The 18829-nt window shown below is 38.7% G+C and overlaps 2 long non-coding RNA genes across 2 annotated transcripts; one reads left to right on the forward strand and one right to left on the reverse strand.

The window, feature by feature from the left end:
- Positions 1-5317: 5317 nt before the first annotated feature.
- Positions 5318-6740, reverse strand: LOC108943646 (uncharacterized). The gene is made up of 3 exons (XR_011412899.1): positions 6271-6740; positions 5682-6189; positions 5318-5405 (listed from the first exon to the last, which is right to left on the reverse strand). It is a non-coding gene; the product is annotated as an uncharacterized lncRNA (long non-coding RNA).
- On the forward strand, positions 5348-5870 carry LOC138903594 (uncharacterized). Its single transcript, XR_011412900.1, has 2 exons — positions 5348-5486; positions 5578-5870. It is a non-coding gene; the product is annotated as an uncharacterized lncRNA (long non-coding RNA).
- Positions 6741-18829: the final 12089 nt, after the last annotated feature.

An 18829-nucleotide genomic window follows, 5' to 3' on the forward strand; every position in this document is an offset into this window, starting at 1 on the left:
ACTGTACTGAACTAAAATCCAACACATGTGACTTATCTTCATAATACGTCCAAAGAATGGAAACATGAAATATCGGATGAACTTTCGACAAGCTGGGTGACAAAGAAAGCTTGTAAGACACCTTATGAACTCTCTGTAAAACCTCGAATGGGCCAATATATCTAGGTCTCACCTTGCCTTTTTTCCCAAATCTTATCAGGCCTCTCATAGGCGAAACTCTAAGAAGAATATTTTCGCCTTCCATGAATGCCACATCACAAATCTTCCTATCAGCATAACTCTTCAGCCTAACTGCACTATACGAAGCCGCTCCTAAATCAACTTCACCTTCTCCAAAGCATCACGAATCAAATTTATACCCAACAACCTATCCTCACCAAGATCAAAACAACCAATTGAAGAATAGCACCGCCTAGCATGGGACTTTATGGTAGGTTTGCCATGGACATTGAGGAGATTCCATGGTGTTTGGGTCATTGTGGACAGACTGATCAAGTATGCACATTTAATTCAAGTCATTACTTCCTACAATTTGGAGAAGCTAGCTAAGATCTACATCAGGGAAATTGTCCTCTTCCATGGTGTGCTTGTATCTATTATCTCATATCGAAGTGCTCAGTTTACTTCTCATTTTTGGAGGGCTGTTCAACATGAGTTAGGTATGCAGGTTGAGTTGAGCACCGCATTTCAGCCTCAGACAGATGAGAAGCTCTAGCGAATCATTCAGATTTTGGAGGATATGTTGAGGTTATGCACTATTGATTTTAGAGGTCAATGGGACTAGTTTCTCCCTTTAGCGGAGTGTTCCTTCAACAACAGCTACCAGTCGAGCATCCAAATGGCTCTGTATAAGGCATTATATGGGAGGATCTTAAGTGAATCAATATGATCCGGAGAGTTCAAGGACCTATACAAAGATAATGATGGTTAAAACAAGTTTTAAGGAGTTTCGTGAGAGTTGAAAGGTTAAGAAGCTAATCGAATCGAAGAAAATAAGTTTCATCGAAATTCGGCAAGTTTGAAATGTTATAACCCATACTTGTGGGGTGAGACTAGGGTTATTAATATGATAATAAGGTAATTTTATGAGGTATTTTAGTTGTGTAATAGTTGTGTGTTAAGTTTTGAAGACAAGCGAGTTGTGAAACAAAAGTTATCGCAAGTTACGTTCATTATTTTATTGAAAATTTAGATCTAATGTTTCTGATATTTTTCTCTAAATATACTTGTATTTATGGTATTATCTACCCACCAAATTGAATACCAACGAGTCTAGTTTCCAACACATTAAACCGTTCTTCGATACGACATCAGAGTAGAGAGATATTCGCGTTTTTGCGAGACCGCGCAAGCAACTCTTGTTGGGACCCACTTGAGATGGCCACCGACCTTACTTCTTTTAAAAGGTGTTTCAGCCTTATTTCGGATCATTTCTCACCTAAAATCATCCAAAATCTCTCCAAAACCCTCTCTAACATACCCCAAGATTTCAAGAACCAAACTCAAGAAAAATTAACTCAAATCATCATCAAAAGTGTTAAAGACTACAAGGGAATTCTTCTATGATGTTGTGGTAAGATTGAGGGCTATTGTGAGCTAAGCTAAGTTGAGATGGGGTTTTGAGTTTTATCTACTGTCCAAGTAATAAAATGGGAGTTTCTACCCAATATTCTGTAAGCTATAAGACTAGCCAAATACGATAGTACGAGATTATATGTTGACGACAATATCATTTCACTTGTTATAGACGCAAGAAGTTGTGTTGATATTTGTTTAGGAATAAGTAAGAGATCATATTTAAGATCATGAACTACAAGTACCAAGAGAGTTGGAAGGTTTAGAAGCAAAATAAATAGAAAAGAATATGTTTCGTCGAAAGTCAACAAGTTGGGAATGTTATAACCCGTACTTTTGGGATGAGACTAGGGTGCTTAACATGATAAAAAGGTAATGTTATGAGGTATTTTAGTCATATTATATTTGTGTGTTATGTTTTGAAGTCAAGAGAGTTGTGAAACAAAAGTCGACGAAAGTCATCACAAGTTGCATTCATAAATTGTATTGAAACTTGGGTCTAATATCACTAAGTTTTTTACCAATATATTTGGATTTAGCGAGTGATCCACCAAAAAAATTGAATATCTACTAGTCTAGTTTCCAAGACATTCAACCGTTTGTCAATACGATATCGGAGTAGAGAGATATTCATATTTTTGCGAGACTGCACAAGCAGCTCCCTTTGGGACCCGGAAGGTCCGTTGAGAATTATCTTGCTATATAAAGTTTTGGCCTTCGTATACAAGCCTTATTTTCGACCCAGATCAGACCTAAAACTTTCTCTATATCTATTAAACATATCCTTAGCATTTTGAAGCAAGTCCATCATCCGCAACTCAAAATCAATAAGCGAATACATCAACATGATCCTTACGACATGTAAGACTTTGCCGTCCTCCTTTCTCCTTATAACATGAGTTATGGAAAGATCTTAGTGGATAATACATATTGTCACCTCTGTATTTTATCTATACAATCATAATTAAGGGTGTGGATCAAAGGTAACAAGGGTTGAAAGCAAGAACACAAAAGGTATGTAGGGTTTTCGTTTCGTTTTCGGCATGATTTGGCTTAGCTATGTTCTAGCCTTTTTTCTTGATCATTTAAGATTTTTTCAAGGGAAATTTCAGCATGTATTGTATACTTGTATAGTATTAAATTACACATGTGATGTATGGAGGAAATTAGTCTAGTTTGGAACTTCAAAACAAAATAAAAATAAAAAGGGAGAATCGTCCATTTGGCCTATGACATCCGGACTTCCGTTTGTTCCATTCCTTTGATATTTTTATGTATACGTAACCCCCATATGATCCTAATAGCTTCATTTAATATTAAATAATCTTGATTATCATGTGTTTATTCTTAGATGTTTCTTAAATCGTATTTAAACATTCATGTCACAAGTTAGCCACTATGAGTTGACATTACGTTCATAATTTCGTTTTGTCAATCATTTGACACTATTGTGGATAACTAGATTGAATTTAGTTTGATTTTATCATCTTTGTCGGGTATCTATTCCCGTGTATATTGTGGTGCTTGCTGTTCATTTTGGGGATCATCCAGTTTTATGGGAAACTCAGCCGAAATTTTTGAAAATTCAAAAAGTTGGACAAATTTTGGGTTCCTTGGTTCTAAATTGATTCTATAAGGATTCTAATGAGTCAATTAGCCTTAGTATCTCATGTACATACTCACTTTCTCCCTAAAATAGGGATAGGCTCCTCTGTTCAACTTATGGACGATGAGTGTCAGATTACATTTGTGATTTCGTTTATGGTTTCCTTCATGATCTCTCGAGTCCATATGCTGCTGCCACGTGTGTTATATATCATACATGGAAGATATAGCCGATAAAACTAATGAGGCCTATTGATTATATGCTAGGGGGTTATAGCCCGTAACACCAGTGGGACCTATTGATTATATATTTACCTGGTTTGGGGATATAGCTCATAACGCTAGTCAGGCATGTTATATATGTATATATAGCTACAGTTGCATTGCATGACTATACATGAGGCTAGTTCAGTTGTATAATTACCTGATTGAGGGGATACAACCCATAACGCTAGACATGTACTAGTTTAGATAGTAGTTTAGTTTCAGTATAGTTTTCAGCTTAAACTTCGGTTCAGTTCCAGATCAGTTGCTACTTAAGATTCGTGTTTATCTTTCGGCTTATATTCATATTTCCAGCTTATATACATACTTTAGTATGCTTTACATATGCTTTCCACCCTACATACTTTGTACATATCGTACTCACGTCCCTTATGGGGCGCTGCGCTTCATATCGCGCAGGTACTTATAGATCAACGCTTGAGCTACATCAGTAGGCCATCCACCAGTTGTTGGAGTCACTTTGCTTACTCCCGGAGTTACTTATCTTTTGGTATGTGTACAGTCAACTAGTTTGGGTATGGTGGGCCATATTCCGTCCAGTACTTGTTCAGTTTAGAACTCCTAAAGGCCTGAAGATATGCACTTGTGTAGTAAGTATGTTTTTATATGTCAGCTTGTATTAGCCTTGTCGGCTTTCCAGATTGTACAGTTCTTATCATCTATGCATATGCTTGTTCAGTTTATTAGTTTATATTCATGATTATTGGATTATCAGCAGGTTTAGTGATGATTAGCACTTAGTGTCGGTTATCCGTCACGGCCTTAGACTAGGTCATGATAACATTAAGGCTTGAGGAAAGTATAGTTCCTGTATTTTTGCACTTACGTGGTTTGGTCCGCAGGTGTGAGTCCACATAAGTGAACATGAGGACTTAGAAGTGAAGGATGGCTGGGAAGGAAAGGTTCGCAGAAGTGAGGCAATTAGAGCATCTGCGGAATCGCAGATACATACTTAAGGGCGCAGTTCTGGAGCATGACAGTTTGTAAAGAATGTGCAAAAGCGGGCTCTATTGTCACACCTGCGATATTGCAGAAGCGAAGGAAGGTCTGCATTTGCGAGGGGTCAAGGAGTAAGTGAGACCCTCAGAAGCGAGAATCTCATCGCAAAAGCGATGCCGCAAAAGTGATAGATTTCACTGCATGTGCAAAAGCAATAGGCAACGTATACTTTTTGAGGGTTTGGTTAATTTTATCATATTTTAAGAATGGAAGCTCCGATAGGGGCGATTTTCACCACTTGAATTTGATTTTAATTCATGATTCCATCTTTGATTTTGGCATTTGATTGATGAAATCTAAGGGACAAAATAGGGTTTTTGTAAGTAAATTTTTGATAGTGATTATTTAGAATTTGTTCCCCGATTTGATGTCAGATTTCGATGAAACTTGCATATTTTCACTCATGTTAGAATGTGTGATGCTCAGGTCCATACAATCTTAGGCGACCTCGATGCTCAGGTCCCATGACTGATGCAAATGCGTCAACTGATTGACTGCCATCTTCACTTTCTTGTATTGATTGTATTCTTTTCATTTCAGCCTATAAGACCAAATTGAGTCATTTTTAAATTAGAAAGTACATGAAACTGAGTCAATAACTAAAAACAGACAAATAATAACAACAAACTTTAAATTAATAACTCGTATAATTTTATTAAGAGTATCTACATACGAGGCCTTGTATACTCGATCAGGTTTTCTTTTTCTTGTAGCCACAAAGATGTCCTTGCTTGATAGAGGTTCAGAAGTTTCTTTCTTTTTTTCAAGATTATATAAAAAGTGGTATAAAAATATTTCAGATTAAAATTAGTAAGTTCATATTTAAAAGAATAATAAGAAAAAAAATATCAAACCTCGCATATTCGAGCAAAACTTGTTTTGCCAGTAGTGTGTGGATATTTCAACTTTTTGCGATTCTCGGTATTTGTTTTGGACATTTTCTGCAAATCAGCCAATGAATACAAACTTGTCTAGTTTAGTTGTCCCAATAGATTCAAATCAAGCTTAAATTGTGCACTTAAGTTATGTAAGCTTAACTTTACTGTAAGCTTGTCCATTGTAAAATTTATTCCATCTTCGATGCAATTGCTCAAATCAAGAAACAATCTTAAGTTATGTAACTTAAGTGCATTTGATGTATAAAGATAGTTCAGTGATTTCTAATTAAAAATAAACCAGATATTCTCAGCAAATCATGGAACAGTACTTAGTTTTACCTTGTAGGCATCAGAGTTCCAATAATTAACAAGATCCCTAAATTGAGATTCAGGAATATCAACCGGCCTTTTCTCCATTTGAAGCTCGTCATTCTCATAGGCTTTAAAATGGTCTTTCATTAACTGATTCTTATACTTTCTCCAAGCATTCTGAATTGATTCAAAAACCCATTTTTGTGCAACTTCAGGAATGTCATATTTTCCCTACAAATTTGGTGCAATTAGGTTAGTGTAAAAATATGAAATATCTACACAGAATATTGCGAACTTCAAATCTTGATATATTTTCACATATCTTCTTTTATTTCAAGTTTCCTCCAATTAAACACATTAAGAGGACAAAAGGTTGCATTCCTTGCCAATGTGCCGAGGAAGCTACCCAACTATGCTACAACTTCATCAGTAGGACCTATGGGTTGATTGTTCTCGTTTAGCACAATTAACTTGCGCTCTTTCCTACCATGAACAATTGGCATCAGAGTTCTTTTTCTTTATTCGGCAGAAGGACCTGCATTAATATTAAGTAAGAATAATCACCAAAAGTCAATATTGTTTGTTAATTTAACGATTGAAATTTATATGTTCTTGCCTTGTTCCTCGGATTGTTCATTTGTTTCATGATTGGAAGAATACTCAAATTGTTCCTGTACCGTTTGTGAAGTACGAGTGGTGGAATCCAGTGGCAGCTGCTGCAATTATTCATGTACTGCTTGTGATGCAAGAGAGGTAGAGTTCAATGACTGTTGTTGCACTTGCTCATGTACTGTTTGTGCTGGAGGAGAAGCAAAAGCCAGAGGCAGTTGCAACAATTGATCTTGCACTTGAGCTCCTAATTGTGGAAGTTGTTTTTCAATTAAATTCAGTTGATGCTTGTCAATTGACCTTGTAGCTTGAACAATTCTTTTTGTTTTCAACGATGAAACTTTTTGGTTCCGCAAAGATGCAAGTGATCCGACTGCAATGCAATTTTTAGCTTTTTTATTTTTACTTGAGTGCCCTTCCTGATTCATGACTATTCAAATTCCTGTCAAGTTCAGAAAATTAAATAAGAAATAGGTTAGCAAAGCATTAACAATAAGACCAACTAAACATACATTAACACTTAAACATGACAAGTATTATTCCCAACGACTAAATAAGAAGATTAACCATCAACCCAAATGGAGATTACAACATATTTCTCATTTCTTTACAAATTCCAGCACAAGAACTAAACTTAAATGTAACTGTCAAAAGAAAAACATAACAAGTACTAAGTACAACCCTCTCATTTTGTATTTTTGGCATAATCCAGTCACCCTGATGATTAATGTCTGATGGATAAAAACTTAATACTGTACAAAATCAATTTTACCCACATAACTTGATGTGTCTAATCCCTACATCACCTGGTGATTAGCAAAGTGATTAAAGATTTGATGAATTAATCAGTTGTGTTTTAGTGGCAAACTAATAGTGGATACTCTGCTTCTCTTGCTGTTAGGAACTTCCAACGAATCCAGAAATATGCAGACAGAACCAACTGCCAATGCCCCTACTGATGGTTCGCGTCCTGAGCCAAAAACTTCTGCTGCGGGTTTTCTTGATTTCAAATTTGAAATCTTTAACATTTTGTTTTCAGGATCCTGTTTCTATTGATAATATCTGACATGTGAAGTCACCTATGTAACTAAATTTTTATAAAATGACTTACCAAAATATTAAAACAAACAATATGGATGCTGTGAGCACCAACTATCAGTAAGAAGATTAGATTTCTTAATTATTTTGAAGGAAGTGAATCATGAACTATTTTACTAGTAAAGTAATACTAATTATGTGTTTCCAGCTGATCTTCCGGGCATGCAGCCCGACAGAGATATTAATTTCGGTGTTGATTTATTGCCGGACACTCAGCCCATCTCTATTTCTCCATACCGTATGGCTCCTCCTGAGTTGAAGGAGTTGAAGGAGAAGTTGCAGGAGTTGCTTGATAAGGGCTTCATTCGGCTTAGTGTGTCACCTTGGGGTGCTCCGGTCTTGTTTGTAAAGAAGAAGGATAGTTCTATGCGTATGTGTATTGATTATCGCCAGCTGAACAAAGTTACAGTGAAGAACAAGTATCCATTTCCTCGTATTGATGACTTATTTGATCAGTTACAGGGTGCCAGAGTGTTCTCCAAGATTGACTTACGTTTGGGCTATCATCAGTTAAAGATTCGGGAGCCAGATATTCTGAAGACTGCTTTCAGGACCCGATATGGTCACTATGAGTTTCTTGTCATGTCTTTCGGGCTGACCAATGCCCTAGTAGCCTTTATGCATTTGATGCACAGTGTGTTCCGGCCCTATCTTGACTCCTTCGTTATTGTGTTCATTGATGACATCCTAGTGTATTCCCGGACTCGGGAGGATCATGAGCAACACTTGAGGACTGTGCTTCAGACCTTGAGAGAAAAGAAGTTATATGCAAAATTTTCTAAGTATGAGTTTTGGCTAGACTCAGTGGCATTCTTGGGCCATGTAGTATCGAGTAATAGGATCAAGGTGGATTCGAAGAAGGTGGAAGCAGTGTAGAGTTGGCCTAGACCATCATCGGCTACGGAGATCCGTAGTTTTCTTGGTTTGGCGGGGTATTACCGTCGCTTTGTAGAGGGATTCTCATCTATTTGCAGCGCCTATGACCAAGCTGACCCAGAAGGGTGCCCCAGTTTTGGTATTACCTATAGGTTCGGGGTCCTAAACTATATATTGTGATGCGACGTGGATTGGTCTTGGCGCGGTGTTGATGCAGGACGATAGGGTGATTGCCTACGCGTCCAGACAACTGAAGGTGCATGAGAAGAAGTATCTTGTCCACGACATTGAGTTAGCAGCTATTGTTCATGCCCTGAAGATTTGGCGGCACTATTTGTATGGTGTTCCTTGTGAGATTTACACTGATCATCGGAGTTTGCAGCATCTGTTCAAGCAAAAGGATCTTAATTTGCGTCAGTAGAGGTGGTTGGAGCTACTTAAGAATTATGATATCACTATTTTGTACCACCCGGGGAAAGCCAATATGGTGGTCCATGCTTTGAGTCACCAGGCGGAGAGTTTGGGGAGTTTAGCATATCTTCCAGCAGCAGAGAGACCCTTAGCATTGGATGTTCAGGCCTTAGCCAGCCAGTTTGTAAGATTGGATATTTCTGAGCCGAGTCGATTGTTGGCTTGTGTGGTCTCTCGATCTTCTCTTTATGATCGCATCAGGGAGCATCAGTATGATGACCCTCACCTGCTTGTATTTAAGGACACGGTTCAGCACGGTGATGCTAAGGAGGTCACTATTGGGGATAATGGCGTATTGAGGATGCAGAGCAGGCTATGTGTGCATAATGTAGATGGTTTTGCGTGAGTTGATTCTTCAGGAGGCTCATAGCTCGCGGTACTCTATTCATCTGGGTGCCGCGAAGATGTATCAGGACTTGAGGCAGCATTACTGGTGGAGGAGGATGAAGAAGGACATAGTGGAGTATGTGGCTCGGTGCCTAAATTGCCAGCAGGTGAAGTATGAGCATCAGCGGCCGGGTGGGTTGCTTCAGAAGTTAGAGATTCCGGAGTGGAAATAGGAGCGGATCACTATGGATTTCATTTTTGGACTCCCACGGACTCAGCGGAGGTTTGATGCAGTTTGGGTGATTGTGGATAGGCTGACCAAGTCAGCTCATTTCATTCCTATGATGAATACTTATTCTTCCGAGCAGCTGGCTCGAATTTACATCCGCGAGATCGTCAATCTTCATTGTGTACCGGTATCTATCATCTTTGACCAGGGTACACAGTTTACATCACGGTTCTGGAGGGCTATACAGCAGGAGCTGGGTACTCGAGTTTAGTTGAGCACAGTATTTCACCCTCAGACGGACGGACAATCCGAGCGCACTATTCAGATACTGGAGGATATGCTCCGTGCTTGTGTGATAGATTTTGGGGGTGCTTGGGATCAGTTCTTTCCACTTGCGGAGTTTGCCTGCAACAACAGTTATCAGTCGAGCATTCAGATAGCACCGTATGCGGCTCTGTATGGTAGGCAGTGTCGGTCTCCAGTGGGTTGGCTCGAGCCGTGTGAGGCTAGATTATTGGGTGCAGAGTTTGTTCAGGATGCCTTGGATAAGGTGAAGGTGATTCAGGATCGACTTCACACAGCCCAGTCCAGACAGAATAGCTATGCATACCGGAAGGTTTGCGATATTGCATTCATGGTTGGAGAGCGGGTCTTGCTCCAGGTTCCGCCTATGAAGGGCATTATGAGGTTCGGAAAGAAGGGCAAGTTGAGCCCACAGTTTATAGGCCCATTTGAGTTATTGCGATGCGTTGGGGAGGTTGCTTATAAGCTTGCCTTGCCTCCCAGTCTTGCAGGGGTCCACCCAGTATTTCATGTTTCTATGCTCCGGAAGTATCACGGCGATCCGGCTCATGTGTTGGATTTTAGCTCAGTCCAGTTGGACAAGGATCTATCTTATGTCGAGGAGCTAGTGGCTATTTTGGACAGGAAGGTTTGAAAGCTAAGGTCAAAGAACATTGCTTCCGTGAAGGTTCAGTGGAGGGGTCAACCGGTCGAGGAGGCGACTTGGGAGACCGAGCATCTTATGCGCCGCTGTTATCTTCATCTTTTCACCAATTCAGGTATGTCTTTATGCCCGTTCGAGGATGAACGATTGTTTTATGAGGGGGAGGTTGTAATGACCCGGCCGGACATTTTGAGAGTTATAGCCCCGATCCCCTATTAAATGCTTCTCCCATATCTATTTCTGTTGTTGTGACTTGCCAGGAGGTTTCGTTTTGTTTTTTGGAGTGTTTTGGGACACTTAGTCCCTAAATGGAGGTTTAAGCCTTAGGATTTGGACTGTAGTTAGAACTGTGTGAAGACAACTCCGGAAGAGAGTTCTGTTGGTTCCGTTAGCTCCGTTAGGTGATTTTGGACTTAGGGGCGTATCCGGATTGTGTTTTGGAGGTCTATAGCTCATTTAGGCTTGAAATGGCGAAAGTCAAAGTTTTGGAGAATTTGATCGGTAGTAGACTTTTTGATATCGGAGTCGGATTTTGATTCCGAAAGTTGGAGTAGGTCCGTAAGGTTGAATATGACTTGTGTGCAAAATTTGGGGTCAATTGGACGGGGTTTGATAGGTTTCGGCATCGGTTGTCGAATTTGGAAGTTTCAAGTTCTTTAAGTTTGAATCGGAGGATGATTTGTGATTTTAGCATTGTTTAATGCGGTTTGAAGGCTCGACTAAGTTTGTATGGTATTATAAGACTTGTTGTTATGTTTAGTTGAGGTCCCGGAGGCCTCGGGTTGATTACGGATGGTTAACGGACCTTTTGAACTTAAGAGAAGATAGCAGATTTCTGGTATTTTTGTTGCAGGAATTTCTTTATCGCGTTCGCGAGAGAGGTCTCGCGATCGCGTATGGCATCTGGGAGGCCATCTCAAGTTTGTTCTTTGCGTTCACGCAAAGGAGCCCACGTTCGCGAAGATACGGTTAGTGGAAGCATCGCGAACGCGAAGAGTGGAACGCGTTCGCGTAAAGGAAGTGAGGCAGATGGGGACCCCAGTCATTTGGTCTACACGTTCGCGTAGTGGGTATCACGTTCGTGAAGGACCAGGAAGTGAAAGGTACGAGTTCGCGAGAGGTCCCTCGCGTTCGCGAAGGAGGAAATTTGGTCTGTGGAATTTTTGTTATATGCGAACACGAGATAGTGGCCGCGTTCGCGAAGAAGGGAATACCTGGGCAGATTTAAAAGTTCCTAATCGAGGGTTTATGTCATTTTTCATTATTTGGACTTGAGAGCTCGGAATTTGGCGATTAATGGAGGGATTTTCACGTGGGTGTTCGGGGTAAGTGATTCTTACCTAGTTTTGGTTAATTCACATGATTATGTCTTTAATTTCATCATTAAATTAGTGATTTGAGTTGGAAAATTGGGAAAAAATTTGAGAAACGTTCTTAGGCTGAATTTTGGGATTTTGATCGAGATTTTGGTATCGGATTTGAGTAATTTTGGTATGAATGAACTCATGAGTGAATGGGTATTCATATTTTATGATTTTTACCGGATTTCGAGACGTGGGCCAGGGAAGACTTTTTGGGGCGATTTTCTAATTTCTTGCTTTAGCTTTGATTTCATTAATTAGAATAATTCTTATAGTTGTATTTATGGTATGTAATTGATTTTGGCTAGATTTGGGCCATTAGCAGTAGGATATTCATGGAAAGAGCATTGTTACGGATTGGCTAACCTTGTGTGGGGGGGAGGGAATCTCCTTAGGATTTGATGTTGTTATGATATGTGAGCGCCATGTACGCGAGGTGACGAGTGCGTACACGGTCTATTTGTGGAAAAACCTAATTTTTACCGAGTAATAGCCTGTTCCCGTCTTATCTGAGTATACTAGCATGTGTAGTTATCATGTTAGCCTAGAATAGCATGTCTACATGTCCTAATTGCCTATTTGAACTCTTTGCAGCATGTTTAGAAGAATCCTGCTTCTTTCTTGACTTGTACTTAGTCTAAATTATAGGTTTCGTGATGTAACTGTTATATTCATTAGTTTGAGCTGCGTATTTACTTTGGGACTACGGGACGGTATCCCTGGAGATTTCCCTGCATATTTACTTTTGAGACTACGAGGCGGTTGCTCGGAAGTTCTCCCTGCACATTTACATTTGAGACTACGAGGAAGTTCCTTGGGAGTTCTTCCTGCATATTTACTTTTGAGATTACGGGGCGGTACCTCGGGAGATCTCCTTGCACCTTTATTTTTGGGACTACGAGACGGTATCTCGGGAGATCCCCTACTGTTTATCCTTGTGTTCTGCGTGCTACATTGCTATGTTCTCTTTGTTTAAATTCCAGTCTCTTATTATATTGTTATACTGTCCTGCTTATTTATTCTATACCAGTAGGGTCTTGACCTGACCTCGTCACTACTTGGTCGGGGTTAGGCTTGGCACTTACTGCGTACCATTGTAGTGTACTCACGCTCTTTCCTGCACATATTTTTCGTGTATAGATCCAGGTTCCTTTTATCAGCCTCATCCTTAGTTGCAGTCGCTGCTATTTTTGGAGAACTTTAAGGTACATCTGCCCACACCCGCAGATCCTCGGAGTCCCCCTCTATCCCCCTATGTTGATTTTTTTCTTATTTCTATAGACACTGATGTATAGAACAGTTAGAACTTCATAGAAGTTTGTGACTTACGGTATTCCGGGTCTTGGGAGTGTTTTGTATATTTCGAGAGTTGATTATTGTATATGCCAAGCGGCATCTCAATTGCTTATTAAAAATATTTGTTACTGTTAGTTGTTAATTTTCATATTTTTTATTTCTTTTCCGCAAGTGTTAGGCTTACCCAGTCATAGAGACTAGGTGCCGTCACGACGATTCACGCAGGGAGAGTTTGCGTCGTGACATTATATCTTTCCTATTTACTTGTACCAAAAAAGAAAATTTACAGCTCTATTGCTGGATGATTTTGTCCTGTTTAGGTGTTGTTGTTTTGACTTTAATATGACATTGGTTGCTAGCCATTTCTTTAGCTCTTTGGGTTCCAGATTGTTGTATATATGGATCTGGATAAATTCTTCAAATTATTGGATGTGTGACTGCGTGAGTACCTTGATTCAGAGTTGACCGATTCTGTAATGTTTGGTGCATAAGCACAGTAGAATTTAACAGTGTAGAAGTACTTGCTAATGTTATTGAGTTGGGTATTTGAACATATGAAGAATTGAACTGAAGTAAAGTTTGTTTGATGTGAAGTAATCTTTCTGTGAAAAGATTGTATGTAAGTCCTCAGTGTTAATGGAATATACGTTTTTGGACAGAAAAGCAACTTGACCCATGTACTGTATAACCAAGCACATAAAGTTATTGAGAGGTTTACAATTCTTGAAATTTCTTAGTCTAACAGCTTAAGTCTCTCTCAGAATACTATTTTAAAGTATAAGAGTATAAAAGAGAGTACTTGCATAGAGTATTAGAGTTGATTCTTAACAACATACAAGAGGCTTTTTATACAGAAGTTTAGGCTATAAAAGATGAGGAATTTTTTTCCAAATATCGGGGTACCTAATTATTACAATAGTTGTTTGATGGGGGAAAAAGATCCTATTACTACTTATATGAAATACAGATGTATTTAAAACTTTAGTATTTTGGCTGAATGAATTTTTAGTAACTAGCATAAATGATATCCTGGACTTGTTGGGCTTCCTTATTTTGTTTAAACAAGTCCAGATTTTGTGTTGTTTTTGGTATCTTCTTGGTACTGTTATTGCATATAAATATTTCACCTTATCAAGTAAAAGATACATCACAATTCAGAAGAATATCCTATAGTATTAACCTATATGCATAGAGTGATTTTTGAACATTCTATCATATACTTACGGCATTCTCTTGACTTGCATTGGCTTGTACTACTAAATTAGTTGCAAAGAGGTTTTTAAGGAAGGAATAATTATTTGCTGGTTCAAGTGTGGAGTTAGAGAAAGGTTGACAAGCTTTAAAGAAATTATACACATACATGAACAATAGTCCGGTCAGTCGTGTGTTTATGTCCGTGTTTAGCTTTTGGATAGTGAGGATTTATGTGGCATGCCACAACTAGCTTGGGATTGAGATTATTGTTGTATATTGCTTTTGGATCAATTATTCTACTAAAACGCCTTCACTATGACATGCATATGATAAAGTTTTATTATCTGGAAAAGAGATTTGCTTTTCCTTTTAGGTAGCTTTCATGTGTTCTTCAGTGGTATCCTCAAAGTTTTCTGATTAAAGCTTGAATTTCTTTTGTTTTCCAGTAAATTAGTTTCTCCTTAATGGACAATTCCTTATTTATTTTGAAGTTGATAACGCCTTTTGTTTTCCAGTAATTTAGAATGTGTGACTGCTCTCAATTTGCCTGAATATATATGTTTACAAGTTTGGTTTTGATGATTTGGATTTGTTACTTAACTTTGGCTTCTTCATTTCTGTTAACTTGTTTCTTTCTCTCTATTGGATTTGTTACATGCAACTGACTATAATACATTTGAAAACTTTGTGTTTTATGCATTGTTCATGGACCATACCCATTCTTATAATGATAAACCGAGTAATGACTTTATTTATCCTCTTTTGTAGGTGGAGCAATTGAAGAAAGGGAAGATGGAGATAGTGAAGATCTAGACCTTAAGAACTTTGAATTGTTATCGATGTTCTAGGAATCTTTTATTATCAACATTTGAAACTTACTCTAACTCTTGAAGTGTTGAAATGTAAAAACTTATGTGATTGGGTTAAAACATTTTGCTTTTATGGATATATTAGCTTATTGGACAATATAGATTATGAAGTATTTTATCTTTTTATTTATATAAATTTCAGGTTATTACAAATTTTTATATATGTAAATATTCATTTACAACCAAGGCATAATAGTCTAATAGAACTGTTGCAATAATCTTGCAAACCGTTCCAAAATGTGCGACAAGCTGATGCAATAGGTAGTTAAAACCGATGCAATAGAAATAAAATCGTTAGAATATCTGTAAATAAACATTGCAATAGCTTACATAACCGTTGCAATAAATTATATGGTAACAGTTTTCAACCGTTGCAGTAAATAATATGGTAATAATTTTCAGCCATTGTATACTCTATGGTGACGGTTTTAACCGTTGCGACTGGAAAGAATGCTCGTTGCTTCAGGTAGAGGAAAAATCGTTACGATAGATCTCCCTATAGCAACGGTTTGGATAACCGTTGCAAGAACAGTTACTCTAGATCTATTGGCAGGCGAGCGGATGTAAGTCGCTAAACCGTTCCAATACCTCTATGGCAACGGTCTACCTGTGTGTTGCAACGGTTTTACGGCCGTTGCCATAGGGTGATTTTCCAGTAGTGACGTCAACAATACGGAGTTTCTTCATGCCCTCATACCTCCCAAACTCCATATCAACAACAACAACAACAACAACAACAATAACAACAACAACAACAATAACAACAACAACAACCTAGGCAATCCAAAACCAACTTAGACAAATAATAACAATCACAACAACTCGAACTCATAACTTTTGATCGCCGTCCCATGAGCCCTATTCTACAAACATACTAACATCGCTCTTACAATCTCTTCTAAAGAGATGGAAGGGATTTCGTGCCTTGATTAAGGGAGAAACAAGTCCCCTTTACCCAATCTCACAAGAACCAAGCAAAACTCTACAACCACATAAGGATGAGGATAAGATCTTATATAGAATTGAATGAAAGGTCAAAATATATAGAGGATTAGCTATAGTTTCAGCAAAGAAAATATGTCCAAATGAACTCTCGAATAAAATATTTTACTTTCTTACACCACAAGAGAACTTCACTTCTTAGAGATCTTGATGATGGATTTGGATATTAGGGATGCTAGGCCAAAATACTATTGAAAAAGATTTAAAAAATGATCTAAAAATCGAGTTGTGGGGTTTTTCATGAGGCCACACTAGGAGGTGCCATGAGTCCACCGCTAGCACTTAGAAACTACTGACAGGTTTGTAGTAAAATGCGCATAACTTTTTGGCCCAAAGTTAGATTAACAAATAAGTTACGACATTGGAAAATAGACTCGAATACCTTTAATTTGATAGTAGTAGATCACCCCATAATACCTTACATACATGTAATTATGCTTATTAGAAGTAGGATCTTATACGAGTGTATTTTACCAACTTAATTCAGATGAAAGTCTTTTTCGACTCAGGAATCACGACTTACTGTACTTCTAACCTTGACGCATATCTTAAATATAACTCAATTTCTTTAGCACTCTGGTCTACTTGCATACGTTGAAGAGTTCAATCCTAATTTGAAAACACGGGTTATTATATTGGGTTGCCACGACTCAAGCCCATGGCATGTATTGTCCGCTTTATGCCTAGGCATGCATGGATTTTCCTTTCGGAATACGCTACATCGAGCCCTAAAAGTGCACGTGCCATGTGAATGTGTTTCATGACTTATAAAGCTCTTCACTCTCTTCTCCCATTCTAATGTGGAATTCACCTAAGGTGACATGTGCACCTCTTCTTCAGAAGCTTGCCATCCTTGAAGCATGCCAGTTCTGCTTGACCCACCTTCATCAGGACGCCCTCTGTCATGGGCATCACATTCACCCCCCTTGGGACTCAGTGTACTTGATAAGATATGCTCCACCATCGTATTGAGGGAGATTCTCCTTTGCTACAATATTTTTCATGACCCAAGCCAATGGCACGTATTGTCCACTTTAGGTCAAGGGTCGCACGGATTTGTCTTCCCGACTACGCCATACTGAGCCCCAAAAGTGCTCCTACCATTTGAACATGTATCATGCATTATAAATTTCTTTACTTTCCTCTCCCATTTCGATGTGGGATTCACCTAAGGTGATATGTGCACCTTTTCTTCATAAGCTTTCCATCCTAGAACCCTGCTAGTCCTGCTTGACCCGCCCTCATCAGTCTGCCTCCATCATGGGCATCACATCATCAAATATATGGACGTCGCTAGAGCATTAGTCAAACCAGTTGACATCCTAAGAACTCATAATGATGATAACGAGTCCTAAAAGTCGTATTAGGAACATTCAACACCCTAATGTTCAGCTGATGATAACCCAATCTCAATTTAATCTTAAAGAACACCTTGGCACCCCGAAGCTAATCAAACAAATCATTAATACAAGGTAATAGATTCTTGTTCTAGATAGTGACATTGTTCAATTTCATGTACTCAATACACATCCTCATAGAACCATCATTCTTCTTCACAAGAAAAAACGGCGCATCCCAAAGAGAAATACTCAGTCTAATGAATACCTTATCAAGTAAATCTTGCGCTTGCTCTTTCAATTCCTTCAACTCAGCTGGATCCATGCGATACGGTGGAATAGATATGGGTTGAGTGCCAGAAAACAAGTTAGTACAAAAATTTGTATCCGTATTTGGTGGCATACCCAACAAATCCATAGGAAACACCTATGGAAACTCCCCCACAAACGGTATTGAATCCATGAAAGGAAGCTCTACACTAGAATCCCGAATGAATGCCAAATATGCTAGGCATCTCTTCTCAACCATACGATAAGTCTTCAGAATAGAGATCACCTTACATGTAAAATGGCCAAGTGACTCTCTCAACCCTAGTCTAAGTAAACCTGGCATAGTTAAAGTCATAGCCTTGGCGTGACAATCCAAGATAATATGATACGGGGACAACCAATTCATGCTAGGGAACACCTCAAAATCAACCATGTCCAATAATAAGAGATCGACCATAGTACCATATCCATTAATAGTAATTAAATAAGACTAGTAGATACGATCTACCATAATAGAATCTTCAACAGATGTAGACACATAAACAAGAGTACATAAGGAATCAAGAGGCATACTCAAATATAATGCAAATTAAGATAAAGCATACGAATAAGTCGAACCTAGATCAAACAATACTGTAGCAACTCTATCATGTATCAGAGGCAACAAACTCAGGTCTACCTGGGAAAGCATAACAACTGGCTTGTCCTCCACCTCTAGGACGACCTTTACTACCTTACCTCGACCTCAACCTTGATCAAATCTCCACACTCAAACATCCTCTCCTCCGGCGAGGCTATTAAACCAATGACTGGCCTCTATGATATGAATACCCACTTAACGTACTTTACCTTGGAGGTGCACTATAAGGACCATAGACTGAACTATATAGAAACTATCCTGAACGAGCACCATGGTAACCATGACTCACTGGGGTTCCACAGAAAGTCTAAAGTGCTGACTGAATTGGTCTGACATGATGAACTCTACCAGATGTCCCCTACCTCCAGATGAGGCACCACTAAATCTTCCAACACTACGAGGCTTCATGGACTTGTGCTTTTCCATACACTGCATACGGATGTGCTCAAACCTCTTGATAATATCTATTACCTGATGAAATTTAGTCCCAGTTTTAGCCTCAGGCACTATCATAATCTTGATACCAAAGTGAAGGTCGTCAATGAACCTCCTCACCTTCTCTTTCTTAGTAGGAATCAAAAGAGCTGCATAATATGATAACTATGTAGAACTCATTTCATACTGATTCACTACATGCTACCTTGAACCAA

The sequence above is a fragment of the Nicotiana tomentosiformis genome, chromosome 12 (assembly GCF_000390325.3).
Source record: "Nicotiana tomentosiformis chromosome 12, ASM39032v3, whole genome shotgun sequence".
NCBI classification, from domain to species: Eukaryota; Viridiplantae; Streptophyta; class Magnoliopsida; order Solanales; family Solanaceae; genus Nicotiana; species Nicotiana tomentosiformis.